The sequence below is a fragment of the Pelodiscus sinensis genome, chromosome 3 (assembly GCF_049634645.1).
Source record: "Pelodiscus sinensis isolate JC-2024 chromosome 3, ASM4963464v1, whole genome shotgun sequence".
Lineage (NCBI taxonomy): Eukaryota > Metazoa > Chordata > Testudines > Trionychidae > Pelodiscus > Pelodiscus sinensis.
The window spans coordinates 18140023-18162595 of NC_134713.1; positions in this window are offsets into that span (position 1 = coordinate 18140023).

Genomic DNA, 22573 nt, shown 5'->3' on the forward strand with positions numbered 1-22573 from the left:
AGACTTCAATACTGCAATAAACCATCAGGTAAATCATTCAGATCAATGTGGACATGTATTCTAGTGTTTAGCCTCGAGGCCCAAGAACAGGAAATGAAATTATTTTCAGCTTCAAGAAAGGATGCACTGCAAACCTGAGATTTATGAAAGAAACTATATGGTTCTAGTGACTCTGACCTTCATTACTGATTAATTAGGCACTAAAACAATTCGACAGCAAATAGGCACCCTCAGTTATAAACCCCTAAGAGGATGAGATGGCAGCTATTGTGCAGATTCAAACTTTTTAATTTAGCAGAAAACAGCTCCTCCCAGCTGAAGCTGTCTTAAAAATCAGATGTGACTAAATCTCTCATTAGCAGGCATGGATCTGTTTGGGAAATATCAGTGATCGTGATTAAGACAGCCTGTTCCTAGCACTGACATGCATTTTACTTTCCACATTGTTCACACGGACAAAAAAGAACCCTACCAAAAAGCTGTGCATACAATCATTCAGTAGACAGAATTAGTAAGGTATCTTGTTAGAGACTGGAAGAAGGGAAAGGAAAAAGGGGATTTGTGTGCAGCCATATTAGGGTTGTTGGAACTAGAGCAAGAGACAGGCTAACCCTGAGGCCTTACAACGCGAGAGCGAGAATTGCAAGAGACACTGTCTTTGCTTCGCTCTAAAAGATAAAGATGGAATGCTGACTCCAACAGGAACCTTGAGATAAGGTAGCATCTCAAGGGAATTGTGTGGGAAGAAAGATAATTTCTAGCTGCTGTTGTGTGTAATGGGAAGGTATCTATATTGCCCTTTTTATTGTTTGTATTTGAAGATCTGCCTAAGGAAGGGGGGCTCTCCCCCCCCGTCCAAATCAGTCTTCCCTTGCAATTGCTCGAAAAATAAACTGTCTCTGATTTGTTGCTTACAAACGTAGAGTGAGGACTTTGTTTTCTTCCACAAGACAGATTCTACCTCTGGACCAAACTCCCACTGTAGTACAGCCACTCCCCGACTTACAAACACGCCGACTTATGACCATCCGTACTTATGACCAACCTACCATTAACCCCATTATAATATTTTCAAGTTGAGAACCATGTACGTCAAGTTTTTCAAACAACGTGGGCAGTGCGTTTAATGGGTATTTCCGACTTACAACCAAATCGAGTTACGACTAGATGTTTGGAACATAACCTGTTCATATGTTGGGGACTACCTGTATCACATTACTGGTCATCAATTACATGCTTTTACACTCAGTGAAGAGACAGAAGTATTCACAATCTGCATGCAGATGTGAACTTTGCAGCTGATGCCAAAAACCAGAATGGACCTAAAAACACCTACTGAAGGAAGCCTCAGAAGCCAGCAAAGTCTGTAGAGAGAGGGAAGATCTGAGTAGTGCTACTGGGTCATGGTTAAATAGCTACTAAACATAAACAAATCTGTGTTATGATTATTGCATATGGGTACTGAATTACTGGGCTAAAAGACAAATGTCAGAAAAAAGCACAAGTAAACAGCTGCTTTGCTGTTGTCGTTGTGCCTGCTGGGCAACAGTTGGCTCATGGAAGTTGGTCCCAAATCTCGTTAAAAGAGAAATTTCCCCCCTGCAGGGACACAGGAGACATTGCTTGGTGGTATAGATAGAGTTTGTTACATTTTGATGTATGAACCCGCAGAGTAGACCCACTTCAGAACTGGTTATTTTTTCCCCCTTTTTGATGTCACTCAATTTTGACTTGCTTTAAGTAACTCCCAGGACTTTGTTGTTGCTATTTAACTTTTATAGTGGGGTGGCACACAGTGCTAGATCCACAAAAGGGACTTAGGTGCCACCCTGTAGACCAGTGATCAGGGCACTCATCTGGGAAGTGGGAAAACTAAGTTCACCTCCCTTTTCCAATTCCAGCAGATCAGCACTTTCAAACCTAGGTTTCACATATCCTGGACAAGAGCACTAATCCCAGGGATATTGGGTGAAGCAGAGAATACTCCTCCTCATTCATTTAGCAAGAAATTTATCTAATCTGAACTGCTCTAACTCCAGCAGAGGGCTCATCACTGTACACTCTTAATGGAGAAAGGCACCTCATTTCCAGCCCTCTCAGCATTTCTAACAGGCTAGCTTAGGCAGCTCCCCACTCAGCTTGCTGGTGTTTGTGGATCGATTACATTCTTGGACACTAGCTTCCTCATGCACTGCATGCCTGATATGTGGCTTGGATCCCACTAGACAGCTGGGAACCTAAAAATTTGACTTTGCAATGCAGGAGTCTCTGTGGATCTAACTCTTGGAGGCCAACCAGTTAGTTCCTCATTTGCTAGGCCTGATCTATATGCTGCTTTTCAATCATATTGATACAACTCATAGGCTACGTCTATACTGCGCTTTCATGTGCAAGAAAATATGCAAATGAGGCGAAGTGGTGAATATTGCCGTGCCTCATTTGCATACTTAATAAGCTGCCATTTTTGCGCAACGTGCTTTTGCACAAAACAGAGCTGTCTACACGGCTCCTTTTTGCACAAAAACCCCTCTTGCACAAGAACCATTCTGCCGCTTTTTTTCAGTCTGGTAGCACTTTATAGACAAGTGTTTTCCAATTTTATCTGGCCACGGAACCCTTTTAAACTCGACAGAATTTTGAGGAACCCCTAATAACAGTCTAATATATGCAGCTGAAAAATTAGACCACAAATAAGTAAGGATAATAATAAACAAATGCTAAACAAGATCATGAGATCAACATTTAGTTTAATTGCACATATTTAAAAACAAAAATCACATTTAATGCGTACAAAAAAAATTTAAATCATAAAATGTTATTGTAATGGAATTTTCTTGCAGAACCCTTATTTTCACTTTGCAGAACCTTGAGAACAGACTAACTTAGCTACCCTCTGAAGCACTCAAAAAGATCATTCCAAAATTATTATATCTTACCCAATAATTAAGCAGCTAAGGCTCAGGGAAGTTGAAATGTGGCCTCGTGCCATCTTCCCACAGTCTCATCAAGTGAAAACTTGGTGCAGTTGAAAATCTAGTTTACTCTATTTATAGCTGGTGCAAAATCACAATAATCTCTGTGCACCAGTTATTTCCCTCCTTCCAGATTTGGAACCTATTGACACGTTGCCTATTTTCAATGGGCCTTTGTAGATGTGTTTCTCTCCCCTACTCCCATGTTCCAAATATGTCTCGAAGTCAGTGGTCTCCAACCTTTTTAACCACAAGATCACTTTTTCAATTTAAGTGCAATGTGAGATCTACCTCAAATCGAAATACCCTTGTCCCGCTTCCTTCCCACCTCTTACCTGAGGCCCCGTCCCTGCTCCACCCCTTCTCTGAGGACTCATCCTGCTTACTCCATCCCCCTCCCTTGCCCATCCTCACTCACTTTCACCAGGCTAGGGTAGGAGTTGGGGTGCAGGCTCTGATCTTGGGCCAAGGGGTTTGGAATGTGTGTGTGTGGGGGGGAAGGGCTCTGGCTTTAACTCAGGGTGGGGGGTTAGGGTCCAGAAGAGGTTTCCGGGTGCAAGCTCTGGGAAGGAGTTGGGGTTCAGGGGGACTCATGTCAGGGTGCAGGCTCTGGGCAGGAGGATGAGTTCAGGAGGAGGTTGAGGGTTGAGACAGGGGTTCAGGAAGCAGGCTCTGGCTGGGCACCATTTAACTGAGACGGCTTCCAGGTGGTGGAGCAGTGGGGGTAAGGCAGGCTTACTCCTAACCTGGCCTTGCACCACTCCTGAAAGCAGCTGTTATGTACAGCAATGGCTTCATGAGCTGCCCCTCCTCTACAAGCATTCAGCCCACAGCTTCTACTGGCCACAGTTCCCCATTACTAATCAATGGAAGCTGCAGGAGTGGTGTCTGCAGGCAAGGACAGCATGTGGAGACCCCCTGCTCTGCCTTTCTCAGGGGCTGCAGGGACATATCAGTCACTTCCAGGAGCAGCAATTACCACAGGGATAGTTACTCCAGCCACGGCAGGTTAGGCATTTTAGAACTCACTACTCAAAGATTTACATTTAAGTGTAAGAGAGAAATGAACATTATGAAATGCAAAGACCAGTCACAAATCAAACATAACCCACTTTGCAAGCAGTAAAAAGAGTAACACCCCCCCCCCCCCTGTATGTGTTGGGTCAGGAGATGGGAGTGAAGGATGGTGTGTGTTTGTGAGAATAACAGACACACACACCGTGTGTGAGAGTGACAGATTTGCATTGCTCAGCTCCCTCCACCCCCGTTCTCTCTGTGTGGAGATAGGGTACAGCAGTGGGGGGGGGGGGGGGAGGAGGGACACCCTGACATCAGTGCCCTCCCTCACTTTCCTCCTACACCCTGCACAGCAAGCACAAAACTCCCAGGGGGCAACTCCAAGGCAGAGGGCAGGAGCAGCATGACAGTGGGTGAAGGGGTAACTGAAATGCTAGCACTTGATAGCTTTCTGGCCAAACCAGTCAGGATCACCTGTCAGAGGCTCCAAGATCTACAGGTAGATCCTGATCTACTGGTTGATGACCACTGCTCTAAGCTGTTGTTTTGTATCATGAACTAGTCTGAGCAGCAGGCAGTGGCAGGCTTTGATTCCCACGTTAAGTTCGCCAAGCCTGCCAAATTCTGGAGTGACTGTTTAGTCCCAAACACAAGCAGTACAAATGAAATTGTGTAAATCTATCAGATGAAATTTAAAATTCAGGCAAACTTAACATACTTGTCACAACTTCCCATCTTCTATGATCATTACCGTGGCAAACATCCTGTGAGTGCAGCAAGATTTTCCCCAACCTACTTCTACCTTAATAATTATTTCTCTAAAATATATACAGGCAACTCTTACTGTGTGTCAAATCTGCCGTCCATACTTCTATTGAGAAATACTCTACTCTGTCAGGCATCCAATTGAGATCAGAGGAAACATGTAGAGTAAAGCACTACTCTGTATGAATATGAAGGAGAAATCAATTCTGTATTATCAGCGTCATCTTATGCTAAACTCTCACAATGATAATTAAGTTCTTCTAAGAGGATCATTTGGGGTCAGGCTGAAATATCACACTTTTGTTGACGACCACAAGACTTTTAATAAACCAAGTTTATTGGGAATAAAGGATTGTTCTTGCCTGAGCCTTAAATATAAGGCCCTGAATTATTTTTCAGCCATTCCCAAGGTTAATGGAAGTGATTTTTGAATATTCCTGTGCTTAATCAAGAAGAACCTAAGCTTAAAAGTAAGCTCCAGAGCTGTACTTTGTGTTGGGGTTGCCAGGAGATTTCATTGATGTGACATTAACAGTTTATGGAGAACAGGAACAGCTGCTGGTTGAAGACAAAACATCCCATCTGGGGTCTGATACAAAGTCCACTGAAGTCAATTGGAAGATTTGTGTTTACTTCAGGGGGCTTTGGATCAGGTCCACAGTTCTGTGTGCTGTGCTTGAGAAGTGGCAAAGGATGGCAAAAGTTCCTCTTAAAGAATTACGTATTACATCAACTGTATGGAAAGCGGCTGTCTGTTCCAAGTAACTGTAGGAGAGGAGAGTGGGGAACAGGTGACACAAATACTGTCAGCTCACATAAGCTTCGTCTATCTTTCTTGAAGGCATGTATCTTCAACACAAAACAATAGTGGAATAAAAGTGTAGACCAATTATTTTAATTTGGGTGCTTAAATATACACACCTAAAGCCTATTAAACTTAATGGAAAGCCTCTTGTTGACTTAGTTGACTTTGGATTGGGCCCTAAATTCATACTTCATCACCTAAATGAAAATGGCCTGACTCTCCCAGGTTCTGAGGACCTGCTGTTCCCATGGGAATTTCAGGTATTCATCACCTATGAACGTCAGGTAATTTTTTAGGCATTTAACCATAGAGTTAGCCATTGAACTTGGGGGAAAAAACTGACTGAAGCTTTTAATTTTCAAATCTCCTTTCTGCATGAATTAACCTTTTCAAGTATCTACAAAATTAGTTTCCCCATTAGCATGCTACCTACTTGCAGTGTCAAAAAAGTCCTGTGCTGCTTGGCTTTTATTAATAGCTGGCTCAAAATTAAATCATCTACATAACTCCTCTGTAGAGTGAGGATTCCACTGGAATCACTATCTTTACAGCATTAGCAATGGAGCTAAGATGAATGTTTCCCTTTAACTATAATCAAACTAAAATTCTATCACCTGGTATGTGTGTAGCCATCCATCTGCTATCCAATATAGCTACACAATACACAAGTATATTTGGCAATCCTACACTGTGGAAATTGGCATTGCTATGATGGGGCAACCACAGTGGCAGGTTGAGCTGGATTTGAAGTAAATGAGAAGATGGATTATAACTAGGGGAGAAGAGAAAGAGATGGGCGGGGAGCGTTATGATTCATTACAGTGTAGCTGTCCTCTCTGTTCATAAAACCTGGTAACACAGAAATGTAAGTAAAGGTGGATCAACAAATGTGGTGTTTCAAATCAGACTTGATCCTTCAGTTTATGCAGCCTCAAGATGCATACACCAACCATTTGCAAGCTCAGGACTGAATCCCAATTGTTTTATGCAGCAAACATCACTGCATGCTTTGAAAGAGAATCACTAAAACTGCACATTACATATCATAGGACAAACCCACTGTTTCCTGGGAGCTGCACAGCACAAACCTAGCATAGTGCTTTTGAAACGTAGGGCTACGTAAGAGCGCAATAGGAACAGGTACAATATTGTACTGGTGCTGAACAGTTAAGTCGCAGGTCTCAGAATGGAAGACACTAACGCATTAGCAACATCATTCTAGCAGTAGCTTCTGGAGGCATCAAATGGTAAATCTGAAATTGGGCTAATACTAGCACCTATGGAGGGTATGACTTGTGAAGCTAAATCGCTTTACTTTTTTGAAGCGCTTTAATCCCCCAGATGGTAGGTAGTATGCAAGATATTTACAACAGTATGATTATTATTGCAATATTATCCCTTATGACCATATTTCCTGACCTAATATAAAGGATATCAAGCTAGATCCTTTCTCCCTTGTTAATACTGACAACTGCACATAGAAGATGGTTGAGATCAATTTCTAGGTTTATTTCTCTCTCTCTTAAAAATCTACAGACTAAATCCATCATGGAGCTTTTGGTTTACTTTGCTTTAGAAGAAAATAAGTTGGTGAAGCCAGCATAGCAATATCTCATTTCTCTCTGAGCTTCCCCAGATACATAAGTATGGCTACATATATATATATATATAGAGAGAGAGAGAGAGAGAGAGAGAGAAAACACAGACAGCTGCATGAATTAAAAGATATTTGTTCAACCACTTCTTTGTGTTTCTTTCCTAACTAAAGTGCTGGTTATCTGATGAAGGGCACGATGTACCTATCTGAATTTGCGCTAGGCTGCTATCTCAAGGCTGGAAGGTCCTGGCAGAGAAAACAATCTTTTATGGCCTGACGTATGTATCAAGGGGTGTTCTGTCAGATTAACCGCATCTCCAAGGTCATGTCAGTGACCCTTTCACTTCACACGTCTTTCAGGGTCCAGAAGGGAATTAATTACAGACTTGGTCAGATGCTATTGTGGTGGTCAGGGTTGTTTTTCATTAAATAAAAGATTTTCCTTTCACCTCATAAGGAAACAAAATCTTTCTTGACAACTGGCCAGCTTGGATTAGCAGCTTTGTTGTGTCGCACACAAATTCTTCAGTTCCATTCCCAAATATTTATTGTTCAGTTTGAAGCCTGTGAAGACTACAATCTTCTTCCAAAGACGCCCAACCAAAGTGGATGCTTTATAAACTCCTCAAAACCATGGTGTCTGGATTTACACAGCGTTAGGTGTATGCAACCAATCAAAAACTCCAGAAGGAAATAATAGAGCCTAATCCCCCAAACTTGAACCGTCAGCGAATGGTTACAACAAAGTGGTCATCGACTAACCAGGCCTGTAGAGCAAACCTCCCTCACAGCCGCAGAGCTGTGTCTGTTAGAATAGTGTTGAAATCCATAGCCAAGTCGTGGCTGGTAGCTTGAATCGTCGCTGCCCAAAGATGTCATTCCACAGCTTTCCATGAATGCTCAGAGCTAAGGCCAATGTTTTCTACCTATCACTGGAATCAGCTGAGGGCATTTCTGGAGTGTCTTTTACCCTTGCTGAAGACCGCACACTGGTCTGAGGGCTTAGCTGGCTGGTTCCTTGGGATGCAGACTGTAGAGACCCTTTCTACCTTCATCATACAAGGGTCAGAGTTAGCTCCTCAGCAAACGTGATTCAGCATAGCACTGAAGTCGACAGAGCTGTCCTTACTCACACTAGCTGAGGATCTGTCCCTCCCTGGTGTATTTATTCAGTTCCTACAGGTTTCTCTCAGCTATGGAATAACTGCAGTACTTTTATTTTATTCTAAGTAATCAGCTGTAAATGGTACCACTTTCCTGTTCCAAGTTTGTCTAGAGGTAAACATTGTGTCTGTGTCTAGACTGGCAAGTTTTTTCACAAAAGCAGTTGCTTTTGTGGAAAAACTTGCTAGCTGTCTACACTGGCCACTTGAATTTCCGCAAGAACACTGACTTCCTACTGTCTGAAATCAGTGCTTCTTGCAGAAATACTATGCTGCTCCCGTTCGGGCAAAAGTCCTTTTGCGCAAAGCTTTTGTGCAAAAGGGCCAGTGTAGACAGCTCAGATTTGTTTTGTGCAAAAAAGCCCCGATTGCGAAAATGGCGATCGGGGCTTTTTTGCGGAAAAGTGCGTCTAGATTGGCACGGACGCTTTTCCGCAAAAAGTGCTTTTGTGGAAAAGTGTCTGTGCCAATCTAGACGCTCTTTTCCACAAATGCTTTTAACGGAAAAGTTTTCCGTTAAAAGCATTTGCGGAAAATCATGCCAGTCTAGACGTAGCCTGACTGTTTCAGTTCCCAAAGCCCACTGGTAAGACACCAAAGTATTTACAAAGGAAGCATCCAGAGTAAAGTGACAAGCAGCTAAAGTCTGAGAGCCACTCTTCCAACTGACTCTAACTCTAGCTGAGCTAATCAATACACTGGACAGAAGGGGAACCAGATATACCCCTCCAGGGAAGCTATTTTTGTTGTGTCCTAGCCCCCAACCTGTGCTTGGCTTTTGCCCACTTAGATGGTAAGTTTATGAGGTAGGGCCTTGTGTTATGTTTTCCAGAATGCTGAAATAAAATGGCAACATCAAGGTAAAATTTGTCATGTCTTTGTTGCATCTGATTTGGAACAAAAGATCTGTCTGGAGATGAAATATCAGCATAACATCAGTCTCCCATCACGGCTACTTGTTGTTGGTGAATCTGATTCCATTCAATGACTGCAAGAAGTAATTCAAATATCCAGTCAGTGCAGGTGTTTTCTAATGAGACGATTACTAATGCAATAATAGGGAGAGATTCTCTACACCTTTTGGACTTAAGGTAGCAGCTTAACCAAAACATGGGAACAGCAGGACACTGTTTTCAACAGGTACCTGAGTTATTTTCATACCTAGGACCAGATGATAGGAAAGTGTGTATGATATCTCCTTGCTGGGATACACTTAGCAGGAATATTAACAAGTGCCAACCACTTGTAATGCTTATTGCTTTCTCTTGGGAGAATGTTGAAAAAATATCATGCATCAACACAGACTAGATTCCAAACAAATTTGATTTGATTTGAATGTGGAATTGATTCTCTATAGATGATTATAAAAGCTGGAGCAGGCATGATTAGGTGAATCTTTGGGAAAGCTGGCAAGTGCAGCAGAATTCCAGCTGCTGACAATTATATCAGCGAGTCTGTAATACATTAGGTAAATGATACAAGGGGTTAGCTGATGTATGGGAGTGTTTTCCAGATGAATTGAAAGAAGGTTTTCCAAATAAATCTTTCTCTTTGTGCTTTCCCACATGACACATTTTTGATGGTATGTATTTTTTCATTTGTTATTTCTTTTCAAAAGTACATAGTTTACAAGCTTCCTGGCTATAAATAAATTCCTGCCAGTTTGGCTCTGAATAAACCAACATCCAGGATACAGAGAGTTGTTAGCACTTTATTACCAGAAAAGGATTCTCTTTAGGTACAGGCTGTGTGTGCATGCGCATATATACCAAGTCATATTTTTGTTTTATTATTAGTAGTATTTATTTATGTGTATTACAGTAGAACCTAGAGGTACAGCCCCGCAAATCCATAGATATCCTCCTTTATATCCTCAGGCATCTGCAGCTCATTTCTGTGGATACAGATTCAGGTGCAGATACAAAATTGTGTATTTACGCAGGGCTCTTCCTAGAGTCCCCAAGCAAGATCAGAGCCCTACTATGTACTGTACCTACAAATAGTAAAAGGAAATATCTGCCCTGGAGTACAAAGGGTAAGACCCAGGACATGACTGGAGACCAGGGTGAGGGAAGAAAACAGATTGGATGAAGATCCAGGACCAGAAGGGGAGCACCTGAAACTTGTAGAGCCGTGGTCACCAACCAGTAGATTGGAATCTGCTGGTAGATTCTGGAAGCTCTGACAGGTGATCCTGACTGGTTTGGCAGGAAGGCACTTCAGCTGCCTCTCCCCCCGCTGCTGTGCTGCTCTTGCCCTCTGTCTTGGAGCTGCCCCCAAGAACCTCCTGCTTGCTCTGCAGGGTGGAAAAATTGGAAGAAGGGGGTGATGATGTTGGGACCCTTCTCCTTTTCCATGTTCCCCATCTCCACAGAGTGAGCAGGGTGGGGCTTTGGAGAAGGGGTAGCATAGGTACAGGGCCACAGGGAAGGAGGCAGGGCAAGTCATTTTGGGTTTGAGGTAGATCCTGGATTGACTTGTGGTTAAAAAGGTTGGAGACCACTGTGGTAGGACAAGTAAACTAGGACTGGCTGGTAAGGAGACTGGGGCTGGGACTAGGAATCAGGAATAATTAAGGCACATGCTTGGAGGGGAAGCAAAAGAGTCAATGTTTACTACTCTATAGAGCCTAGAATGGAACCTTAATTCTGACATTTCCTAACTTTTGAGGGTTTGACTTTCAGCCTTCATAATGTCCTTGTAACACTGTTTTTGTGTGGACAAGGATGCATCGGAATTACTGCATGAGCTAAGGCCGGGTTGCTGATAAAAACTAAAGTGAACCCTTGTCTCTGGGTAAGGGCTGGCCGGAATCCTGTGCATTTTATTGAAGGAGAATCTTACCTTTGCTAAGGGTGGTGCTGGATCTCTGAGGGTACGTCTACACTACAGCGCTAGTTCGAACTAACTTAGTTCGAATTAGTTAATTCGAACTAAGCTAGTTCGAACTAACGCATCTAGAACTAAAAACTAGTTCGAACTAGCGTTTTGCTAGTTCGAACTAGTAAGTCCACATTGAGTGGACTCTGAACAGGGCTTAATGATGGCCGGAAGCAGTGCCGGCAGGGCATAAAAGGAGGACTTAGAGCGTGGAGATACTGTCTCAGGCTAGCCGAGGGCTGCGCTTAAAGGGTCCCGACCCCCACCCCGGACACACAGTTCTAAGGGGTGCCCCGCTTGCAAAGAAGTTCTGGCTTGGAGTGCCCTGAGTGCCCACACTGGGCACATCACACCACTCGGCCATCAGCCCGGCTGCACTTGCCGCAGGCTGCCATCTGGGGAGAGGGGGCAATTGGGGGGCTGCAGGAGAGCTTCCACCCCCAGAAGCCCGCAGAGCCAGCCCAGTCCTCCCCATCGGGGGCTCGTGCCCCATTCCTCCCTCACCTTCTTCCACTTGCCCTTCCCTAGCCCCCCTTCTTATTGATGTACAAAATAAAGCTAATGTTTCTTCCAACATTGACTCTGTCTTTATTGAAAAAAACTGGGGGAGACTGGGAAAAGGAGGTGGGAGAGGGGAAGAGAAAGGCTGGGAGAGGGGAGGGCAACTAACATGATCAGGGGTTGGGAACAGGTCCCAGATGAAGAGAGGCTACAGAGACTGGGACTGTTCAGCTTAGAAAAGAGGAGACGGAGGGGGGACAGGATAGAGGTCTCTAAAAGCAGGGGTTGGGTGGAGAGGGTGCATTCAGAAAAGTTCTTCATGAGTTCCCATAAAGAAGGACTAGAGGACACCAAAGGAAAGGAATGGGTAGCAGGCTTGAAACTAGTAAGAGAAAGTTGTTCTTCTTCCCAAAGCAAATAGTTAACCTGTGGAACTCCTTGCTGCAGGAGGCTGTGAAGGCTACAACTAGAACAGAGTTTAAAGGGAAGTGAGATCAAGTGATGGAGGTTGGGTCCATGGAGTCCTATTAGCCAGAGGGTAGGAGTGGTGTCCCTGCCCAAAGTTTGTGGAAGGCTGGAGAGGGATGGCACGAGACAAATGGCTTGGTCATTGTCTTCGGTCCATCCCCTCCAGGGTCCCTAGGGTTGGCCGCTGTTGGCAGAGAGGCTACTGGGCTAGATGGACCTTTGGTCTGACCCAGGACGGCCATTGTAAGCTCAGGGCTCAGGGTCGGGGGTCTCAGTGGACCCCCTTGATTTTCATGCACACCTGCTCCTGGGTGGCCAGGCTGGCAGCTCTCCTGCCCTAGACGGCCACTTTCCTGTGCCTAGTGCGGAGATCGTGGACGAGGTCCACGATGTCCGCACTAGCCCAGGAAGGTGCCCGCCTCTTGCGGTCCAGGGCAAGCTCCCGGGAGCCGCCAGCCTGGTCCCGGCAAGAGGGGGTGGGCTGGGAGGCATCGGGTGGGTGGCTCTGTGCCGTGCCAGGTGCAGGGTCTGCTAGCTGGGTGCTGGCAGGCTTGCACCTGGCACGGGCACCGTAGCCAGCCCGTGCCCCTTTAAGGGGTCCGGGGCCGGGAGGGGGGCATAGAGTTTCCCTGGTGTTGGCCAGAGTGGCCACCAGGGAAACCTGGGGAGGGCTAGCCTCCCACTAGTTCGAACTAAAGGGCTACACAGCCCTTAGTTCGAACTAGCTAGTTCGAACTAGGCGTTAGTCCTCGTAAAATGAGGTTTTCCTAGTTCGAACTAAGCGCTCCGCTAGTTCGATTCAAATTCGAACTAGCGGAGCGCTAGTGTAGCGCATAGGAAAGTTAGTTCGAACTAACGTCCGTTAGTTCGAACTAACTTTCTAGTGTAGACATACCCTTAGTTACTTATTTCTCCTTTGGACTCCTCACTTTATGGCAGGCTGGAAAGAACTGAACAGTTGGTTTCAAGTTTCAAGGAGCTTAAGAGAGTGACAGTTGAAGCCAGCTGTAGCCTGTGGGCGGACACAGCCTACATAGCAGTGGATTGGCAAAGGGAGTTTTCAGCAAAAGGTCCTTGACACTGGTACACTGACTTTAATAACAGGCCCCAAGGCTTAGATAAGCCACCTCAGTTTTCCCAGCAGGACTGTGTTTGGGGGTGATGATTTTACTCAGTGTGCTGTGTACGCACTTCATTGAATTGAATTTGAGTGGGGAAGATCTTATTTGTACTGGATGGGGATGTTTCAAGAGATACGAGCTGGGCTGAGGAAGGTGAATGGATTTTGAGCCAATAAAAATATTTCTATAAAATTGTAAATCTTGGGCATCATAAATGATGAATTTTGAGTGGAAAAATAGAGTGTAAGAAAACAACAATCCCTCCTTGTCTCCTCTTAGTAAAGGTTGTCACAGTGGAGTGATCATTTGTCCCCTTTTATTCTGAGCTATGTCAAAAATCTTTTGAGAACATGTATTTATTTGGCTTTGTAATTCACAAGATTGCACATGCTGGGGGAGAGGGGGGAGATATCCTCCTTTCCCCCCAGGAGAGTTTTATTTCTCCTCTGTGACATGCAAACATTTTTTTTCCAAACCTTTCTCCCCTCTATAACTCTACTTTAAAAAAAAAAAAAAAAAAAAAGAATAAATGGGGAGCCCTGAAGCACCCAAGTGTTAGCCTGAACTTTCTGCATGATGGTTTTAGCCATCCAAACTCCCGGCATCCAAGGTTAACGACTGAATGAAAGTTAAATAGTCAACTTCATCTCATCATCTAGTTCAGTGTGTCTCAACCTTTTTTTCATAAAGTACCCCTTTAAAAAATTATAAGTACTCCCAGTACCTACAGTTTTCAAACACAATTTTTTTCTACCATTGCAACACATTTGTTTAAATAACTTAATCGTAGCCAGGTGGGCGATGAAATTTATGGGTGTAAAAAGTACAAAAATAATAAAGCGCTGTAAAACTTAAAACAAAAATTCAGTTTCCTTCAAATTTCAGTTGTGTTGACATACTCCCCTAACTTCTCTCAAGAACTCCTAAGGGTATTCATACCACTAGTTGAGAAACACTGATTTAGTCTACCTGTAGTCCCTAGGCCAGCGGTGGGTAATGTGTGGCCTGTGGGCTTCATGTAGCCCAACGGTATTCCATGTATGGGATTCACACACACTCTCTCTGCCCCTTTCTCCCATGCCTCTTACTCACTGGGAGCATCACACTTACCTACTACTCCCCCTCACTCCCAGCACTTTTGGAGCACCATGGAACAGCTGATTCACGCAGTGATAGGGTGCACTCACAGATGACTCCTTGAGACTGTTTGCTGGTGTGCTGATCGTGCCATTGACACTCACCTTCTTGCTCTCTGGGGCTCCCTACTACCCTGTCCTGCTGGGTCAGATCCTCTGGTCTCCCCCAGACAAGGCACAGATTTAAGGTAACCCTCCCCCTGAAGAGCAATGCAGATTCTGAACCACTTCAGCTCTGGAAGAATGCAGTTCTAGGGCACAGCACCCAGGACACCAGCCCCCCAAAGGGATCAAAAATCCATCTTTCTCTGAGTAAAAGCTTTACACAAAGAAAGCTCATGAGGATGTTTGCCCTCTTTATCAATGAAAGAACACACACATTGATCACACGCCCCAGGTAACCACTATTTACACTGGGCTTGATAGTAAACAGGGGTGTTATTATTAAGCACAAAAAGTGGTTGCAACTAAAAACAGACAGATAATCTCTTCCCCAATGAAAGTTGCATCCAAACTCCTAATACATGGAGATGAGTTCACAGCCCTGAAATAGTTAACAATAACTGTTATATTACTGGAGGTTATTGATATCTATATGGCCATTGCACCTTCAGTTTTGCTTAATTTTGGCCATGGTGACATCCTGTGGCAATGAGATTGACAATGTAATGACTCAGGGTATGTCTACACTACAGCACTATTTTGCATTAACTTAATTCGAAATAGTTAATTCGAATTAAGCTAATTCAAAATAATGCATCTAGACACAAAAACTAGCATGTCCACACTGAGTGGACCCTGAACCGAAGTTAAGGCTGGCCAGAACCAGTGCTGGCAGGGCATCAGGTTAGGACTTAGTGTGTGGGGCTGCTGCCTGAGGCTAAAAGGGACCCTACCTCCACTCCGGACAGACAGTTCTCAGGGTTCCCCGCTTGCTTGTCTACCTCAATGACGGACAGCAAAGCAGTCCTGTCTTGGAGTGCCCTGATTGCCCAAATTTGGGACACCACAGCACTCGGCCACATGGAGCCAGAGCTGCCCCTGGGCACGCCGGTGCATCTCATCAGGACGTTGCCATCAGTCCAGCTGCGCTTGCTGCAGGCTGCCACCTGGGGGGGTCCATCGGGGGGCTGTCAAGATCCAGGAGGCCCTGAGGGACAGTGTCCACTCCAAGGAGCACTCGGAGCCTCCCCGGTCCTCCCCACCGGGGGCTCGTGCCCCATTCCTCCCTCACGTCCTTCCACTTACCCCCGCTAGTCCCCTCTTCCTGATGTCAAACAAAAGACACGTATGTTCAAAAATAGAAACTGGGTTTATTGAACAAAACTGAGGGGAGGGGGAATGAACCTCTGGGGAGACTGGGAAAAGGAGGTGGGAGAGGGGAAGAGAGAGGGTGGGAGAGGGGAGGGGGAAACCTGGTAGGAGGGAGCTGGAAGGGGAAAGCAAGGGGAAGAAGAGGCAGGGGAAGCTCAGTGCTTAGGGTTGGAGGTCTCGTCGGACCAACTTGTCTTTCATGTGAACCTGCTCCTGGGTTCGCATGTGGCCTTTGGTAGCCAGGCTGGCAGCTATCCTGCCATAGACGGCTGCATTCCTCCATCTAATGCGGAGATCATGGATGTTGGGGGCATCCCCCCCAAACCTGAATAAGGTCCATGATCTCCACCCTGGACCAGGAAGGTGCGGCCTTCTCCAGCCCCTGACAGGCTCCTGGAGAACGGTGCCCACTGCTGGCTCTGGGCTGGCAGACTTGGAGCTGGCACAGGCACTGTGGCCAGGGTCTACCCCTTTAACGGCTCCGGGGCTGGGGAAGAGGAGAATACGTTTTCCTGGTTGTGCCCAGAGTGGCCACCAGGGCTCTCTGGGAAAAGCTGGAGGCCCCCTATTTCGAATTAAGTGTATACACAGCACTTAATTCGAAATAGCTATTTCAAATTTGGCATTACTCCTCGAAGAATGAGGTTTACCAAATTTGAAATAAGGGCTTCGCTATTTCGAATTAAATTTGAAAAAGCGGTTTGCATGTATAGATGCTATTGAAGTTAATTCAAAATAACAGCTGTTATTTCGAATTAACATTGCAGTGTAGACAGTCCCTTAGGGAGACAGTTGGCCCGTCGAGACCCTCCACCCCTGATCCCCTCGCTTCCCCTCGCCTTTCTTCCCCTTGCTTCCCCCTTCCAGCTCCCTCCTCCCAGTTTTCCCCCTCCCCTCTTCCATCCTCTTTCCTGCCCTCTCCTGCCTCCTTTCCCCCGTCTCCCCACAGTTTCATTCCCCCTCCCCAGTTGTGTTCAATAAAGAGAGTTGTTATTTTTGAAAATACATGTATTTTATTTGACATCAGGAAGGGGGGAGTTAGAGAGGGGTAAGTGGAAGGACGAGAGGGGGGAGGGCAGACCGGGGAGACTGTTAGCGCTCCCTGCGGCTGGAAGGTCTCCCACAGGGGCCCCTGGATCCTGATAGCCCCTCGATGGTCCTCCCGGATGGCAGCCGCAGCCAGTGCAGCCAGGCTGCTGGCAATGTGTCCACGAGACGCAGCAGAGTCCCCAGGGGCAGGTCTGGTTCCATGTTGCAGAGTGCCATGGTGTCCCAAGTGAGGGCAAGCAGAGCACTCCGAGACACAAATGCTTTGCTGTCCCTCAGCGAGGTAGACCAGCAAGCAGAGAAACCTGAGAACTGTCTGTCTGAGATGGGGAGTTGGGTTCCTTTAAGCACAGCCCTCGGGTAGCCTGAGGCAGCAGCCCTACACTCTAAGTCTGACCCTGATGCCCTGCTGGCACTGGTTCTGGCCAGCCTTACCTTTGATTCAGGGTCCATTCAATGTGGACGTGCTATTTCCAATTAGAAAAACACTATGTCAAATTAGTTTTTGTGCCTAGATGCGTTATTTCGAATTAGCTTAATTCGAATTAACTAATTCGAATTAAGTTAATTTGAAATAACGCTGTAGTGTAGACATACCCTTAGTGTATAAGCATTTTAAGTCATTAAAAATGTTCTGTACCTAGAATGGTAAATTTGCACGGGGGGTTCACAAACAGGGCTAGATGGTGGGGTTGTCAGATGTGCTCAGTGGGATGGGGTGCTGTGCAGGCCCCCTACTGGTGCACCCCAGGCCCAGGAGTGGTGGAGGAATAATTGCACAAGCCTCCTGCAGGCACTTCTCAGGCCCAACCCAGTGCTGAGGATGGGCCATACAGTCATTGATGAGGCAGAGAGTTGTGGCTCTTTTGGCAGATATCGGGGGAGTAGGGGGGGGGGGGGGGGAGAGCTTCCCCTCCCCACTGTTTGGTGTTGGGGCTGAGGACCAGGGGTAGGAGTTTGGGGCAGGGAGGCCATTTACATGGGCCAGTGGCAGGCCAGATGGTGAGCCCTGTCCCCAGCTATCTACTCCCCTTGGTGGTGCAGCTGCCCCCAGTGGTCACTCTGCAGTATAGGGGTGTGTCTACATAGCAGGCCTTAACTCAAAATAAACTGCGCAGATTGAGCTATGTCAATTGTGTAGCTTATTTCGAAATTGGGAGCGTCTACACAGCACTTATTTCAAAATAGAGCACTCTTCCTCCCATTTTCCTTACTCCTTGTACAATGAGGGCTACAGCAGATGGAGTAAGAACTCCTCCAGTTTGACAGTATTTCCACATTATTTTGAAATAACTGCCTGCTATGTAGATGCAAACGAAGTTATTTTGAAATAATGGTACCCTAGCTGTTCCCTGCGCTCATTGTCCTCCGTGGTCACTCTTCAGTATCACATGACTCCACTCAGCCTCCTCCCTTTCCATGTTATGGAAAACAATTCAATTCCAGGCACATCCCATTTCCTTGGCACAACCAAACCTTGACTTTTAATTAAGATAAGAGGAAGTTGCATACCAAATTTGGTGGTCTTAGGTCTTATTGTTTAAGAGGAGTTCTTGAACAAATGGATTTAAAGACAGACAGATGGACTCTCAGACGGAGAGATGCACAAGTCTCTAAAATATATAGACAGATATTATTACTGTGTTATTGTAGCTGTGCCAATCCCAGGATATTAGAGAGACAAAGTGGGTGAGGGACTATCCTTTACAGGATCAACTTAAGTTGATGGAAGAGACAAGCTTTCAAGCCTCACAGGACTTGAGGAAGAACTTTGTGAAGCTAAAAAAGCTTGTCCCTTTCACTAACAGAAGTTGGTCCAATTAAAGATATTACCTCACCCACCTTATCTCTCTCATGTTATTACCGGACATGAGCAGTATGACATCAGTAGGAAATGCTAAAGATGTTTGTAAGTAGAACTGGTCAGAAAAGAGCCTCTTCCTCTCCCCATGGGACATTTTGAATTGTCTTTGAAAAACTCCAGATGTGAAAATGTTCAGGTTTGTGTTGAAAAAGTTGGGCTCTGACCAAAAAAGAAGAAAAAAAATCTGAAACCTATCAGGAAACCAGGTACTTGCTGCAAAAAAAATTCTTTTTTCAGTAGAAAACCCAATTTTTCATCTACAAAAGGTTTCACTGGGAATCTTTTTGACCAGACCTAGACACATAAGCAATCTATAAACCTGCGGGATACTAACAATCTCTAACAATTGTTTCAGTATCTACTTAATCATCTGTTGATCATGTATTAGCTCTTCAGAAATACTTTTAAATGGAACAACATAAAGCGTGCATGATCCAACATGTTTGTCTGCCTTGCTATCACTGGGAATATTCCCTGCCTCATGCCCATGCTTTCTGGGGACTTCACCCCATGCACTGTGCAAAGAGAAGGGAAGAAGAGCTCCCTTTGTAAAAAAATCACCCTTTAACTCCACCCTGCCCCCTAAACACACACAGATGGAGCTGAGGTTTGATTAAAAGAACTGAGTTTTACAGCCTTAGAAGTTTCCTTTTTGTCACTTCTCTTTGATAATCTCTCTTTGACTAGCACAACAGAAAAAAACTGCCCAGAGCTGAAGCTGGGGGCATGGGTCAGCAGCCTGCTTCTTCTGCTCTCAGTGAGTCAGCGCCAAAGAATGTGCAATATGATTCCTTTTCTTGTTGTGAGCAAATTCCTTTTACACAGTCTGCTAATGTGCTAAACCTGCTAAGATCTCACTTCAAGCAGGACTTCCTTCTATGACCTTCACTAACTGAAACAATTTAGGTAGCACTCTTGGACCAATACTGGCATTTTATGTTTTGCAGTTGCAATATTATTTCATGATACATATCAAAAAAGGAAATGCACGAGGTTTCTGCAGACACAGCATATCTGTCCACACTACAGCTGGAAACGTGCTTGTAACACTCATTCTCCAAATCAGCTGTCAAGCATGGATTTGCCTCATCTGTGTTGACAACTGTTTTGCCTGTTGCAATCAGGGTTCTACCATGGTTTCCCTGGCCTGTCTAGGAATGCTGTTTTGTTTGTTATTTTAATTGGCGCCTTACTTGCCCAAACCATGCTGCAGCCAACCATCTAGAAACTCCTAAGGGCAAGTTCCGGGTAAGCCAGACTATTTAGAAATGCTTGTAAGGTTTAGGGAGTACTCCTGGGGTATGTCTACACCACAGAGTTTTTTCGGAAAACAGCCATTTTTCCGAAAAAAACTTCACTTATGTCCGCGCTGCAATTGGGTTCTTTCGGGAAAAAAATTCAAAAGAACAGAGGGTATTTTTCCGACATTGGTAAACCTCTTTCTATGAGAAAGAAGCCTTTTCCCAAAAGAGCTCTTTCAGAAATAGGTGTGCATGGACAGGGAAGAGGGAATTCTTTTGAAAGAAGAGGAAAGAGGAAAAAGCACAGGTGCCCAGGTGGCCATTCTGTCCATAGTAATTACAGCTGAAATGCGAGAGAGCGCTCATTCAGTGTGGAAGCTATCTTTTAAAAAAAGCAGATCATTTTTTTGATGCGCGTTTGCTGTGTAGATGCTCTCTTTCGGAAGAAGTTTTTTTGGAAGATCTCTTCCGGAAAAGCTTCTTCCAAAAGAAGCCTGCAGTCTAGACATAGCCTCTCAGAAAAACTACAGAACAGAGGAGGCAGGAGTGCCATACATGGTTTGACCCAATATGGCAGCTCTTATGTTCTTATGAATGGGACAATGTTCTGTGATGCTGTTTCACATCAACACTTTTCATATTTGTGTATATGGAAAAGAGGCACCTGCAGCCTGGCACAAGATGTGTGCTGTCAGTTTCACTTGGGCAATAGAAAGAGGGTGACCAAAACACATGTTTTTCTCTATGTGCAAAAAGGATGCAGGAAGGTATAACACATATATGTTCCTGTACATATTTGTGTCTCTGAGGCAGCTTTACTGCCTCCACATAACTAGAAAACTGTCTGCTGTTTCTATTATATTCTTGTGTCAGCTTGGCTTGATCAAGATTTATCTCAACCCCTCGTATCTTTAGAGTGAGATAAAGCTTTGGCACACTATTTTCCAATTACCTATGCAGGGTCTATCATTCTAGAGATGGCAAATGAAATATAGTAGCATAAAAAGAGTATACTTTTCCATGGCACTCATCTATCACAACCCATTTGGCAGAAGGGAAGACATAATACATTTGTTGTTTGTTATTTAGCAGTTCCTAACTCTTTGAAGCCTCATGTTTCAAAGTTTATTGAGGAAATGTCATTTTCTGACTTCTGAAGCCTGGTCAAGTCAGACCGGTTTGCACTGGCTTGCCAGCAAATAAGCTTTCTTCGCAAATATATCATTGAGGCACAACAATGTAAAGTCTATCAGCAGTCATTTTCTTCAGAGGCTTTGAACCTTACGGAAAATGCACAGCTTTAGTATAACCTAATTCCTCTGAGAAATCAATATCCTCATCTTTGGATATACAAATTGCGGTCCTATTATTGAAGAGTACAGGGTGCTTTTCTCTAGAGCAGCACTGTTAATTCAAGTGCCAAATTTTGGCTCTAAATTCTCTCTGCAGTTTCAATTGGCTATGGAATTCTTTTTTACTTCCTGCCTTAAACAGCTGTATGCGGCTGGGCATTGCTAGACAGTGGCTGCATCTGTGGAAGACTGCAAGTAGTTACATTTCACTTGCCAGTTAACTGATTCCTGTGTTGCAAATAAAGTTCTGTAGGATCTTCTGGGGTGGAAAGGCTCTGTACAGTGAGATTAGTAGCCATATACATTTAATCAACTGGAAAAGTGCACTTAGATATCTGAGCTTGGTTCAGATCACAAGGTCATCATGTTGTCAGGAAACATTTATGGCTTTCCCCCACTTTATCTCTCATACCAGGACAGCTATGCAAAAATGATGCTGGATTGCACATATCATGGGAAGGGAAGGTTTTTAATTGGCCACATCTGTAAAATCGTGTACATTACAAGAAAGTGCTGCAGGCTAGTATTCTGAATTGGGAGTATCCTGTCCTCTAACCCTTGCTCTGATAATGACACCTTGTGGCCTCATGCTTGTCTTTAAACTTCTCAGCCAAAGTTTCCCCACCTGCAAAATTAAGGGGAAAATTACTCCATGTAGCTAAGAGAGGTGCTGCAAAGAGGGAGGTGCACTTCAATTAAGTGTGGAAATGAGACAGTTGCCTGAACTATCCCTCCAGTCCTTCCAACTATCCCTCCAATCCAAACCAGAGATTACCAGTGTCACCATCTGCAAACCTGAAAATGGACAGTATCCATCAGCAGGACTGAAACAGTATTGGTACCTGTCACTTTAAAAAGTGGTGAAGGTTCCCCAAATTATTGTCTTCCCTGCACCTCCACACGCACTCCTATAGGCAAAGTAGAGTTGTATAGTTTATCTCTGAATCTTCATGGAGACGGTATATAGTTTTGGTTTGTTTATAAAAAAAATCAGATTTTGTGATGCGTGTACAAACGGAGAAACTAAATTTTTACCGGATTTTAAAAAATGTCTTTTATGGCTGCTGCTGTTTGCAATTTACCAAAGGCCTCGGATTAGGGCGGATTTGTTCTTAAAAATATGAAGATAAATGTTAAAAAACTCTCAACGCTGCGCTTGTTAAACTTCAGTCTTGCCTACTCCAATGCACTGAATGTTTTAAACTAGGACTGACTTAACTGCATTAAAAACACAGGCTCCATTCTGTCTGACTACATTGTAATTGCTGTTTCATATTGCTGGCTAAGACTTTTGATGGACTTTCTCACTATAAATTCTTACCTGAATAGC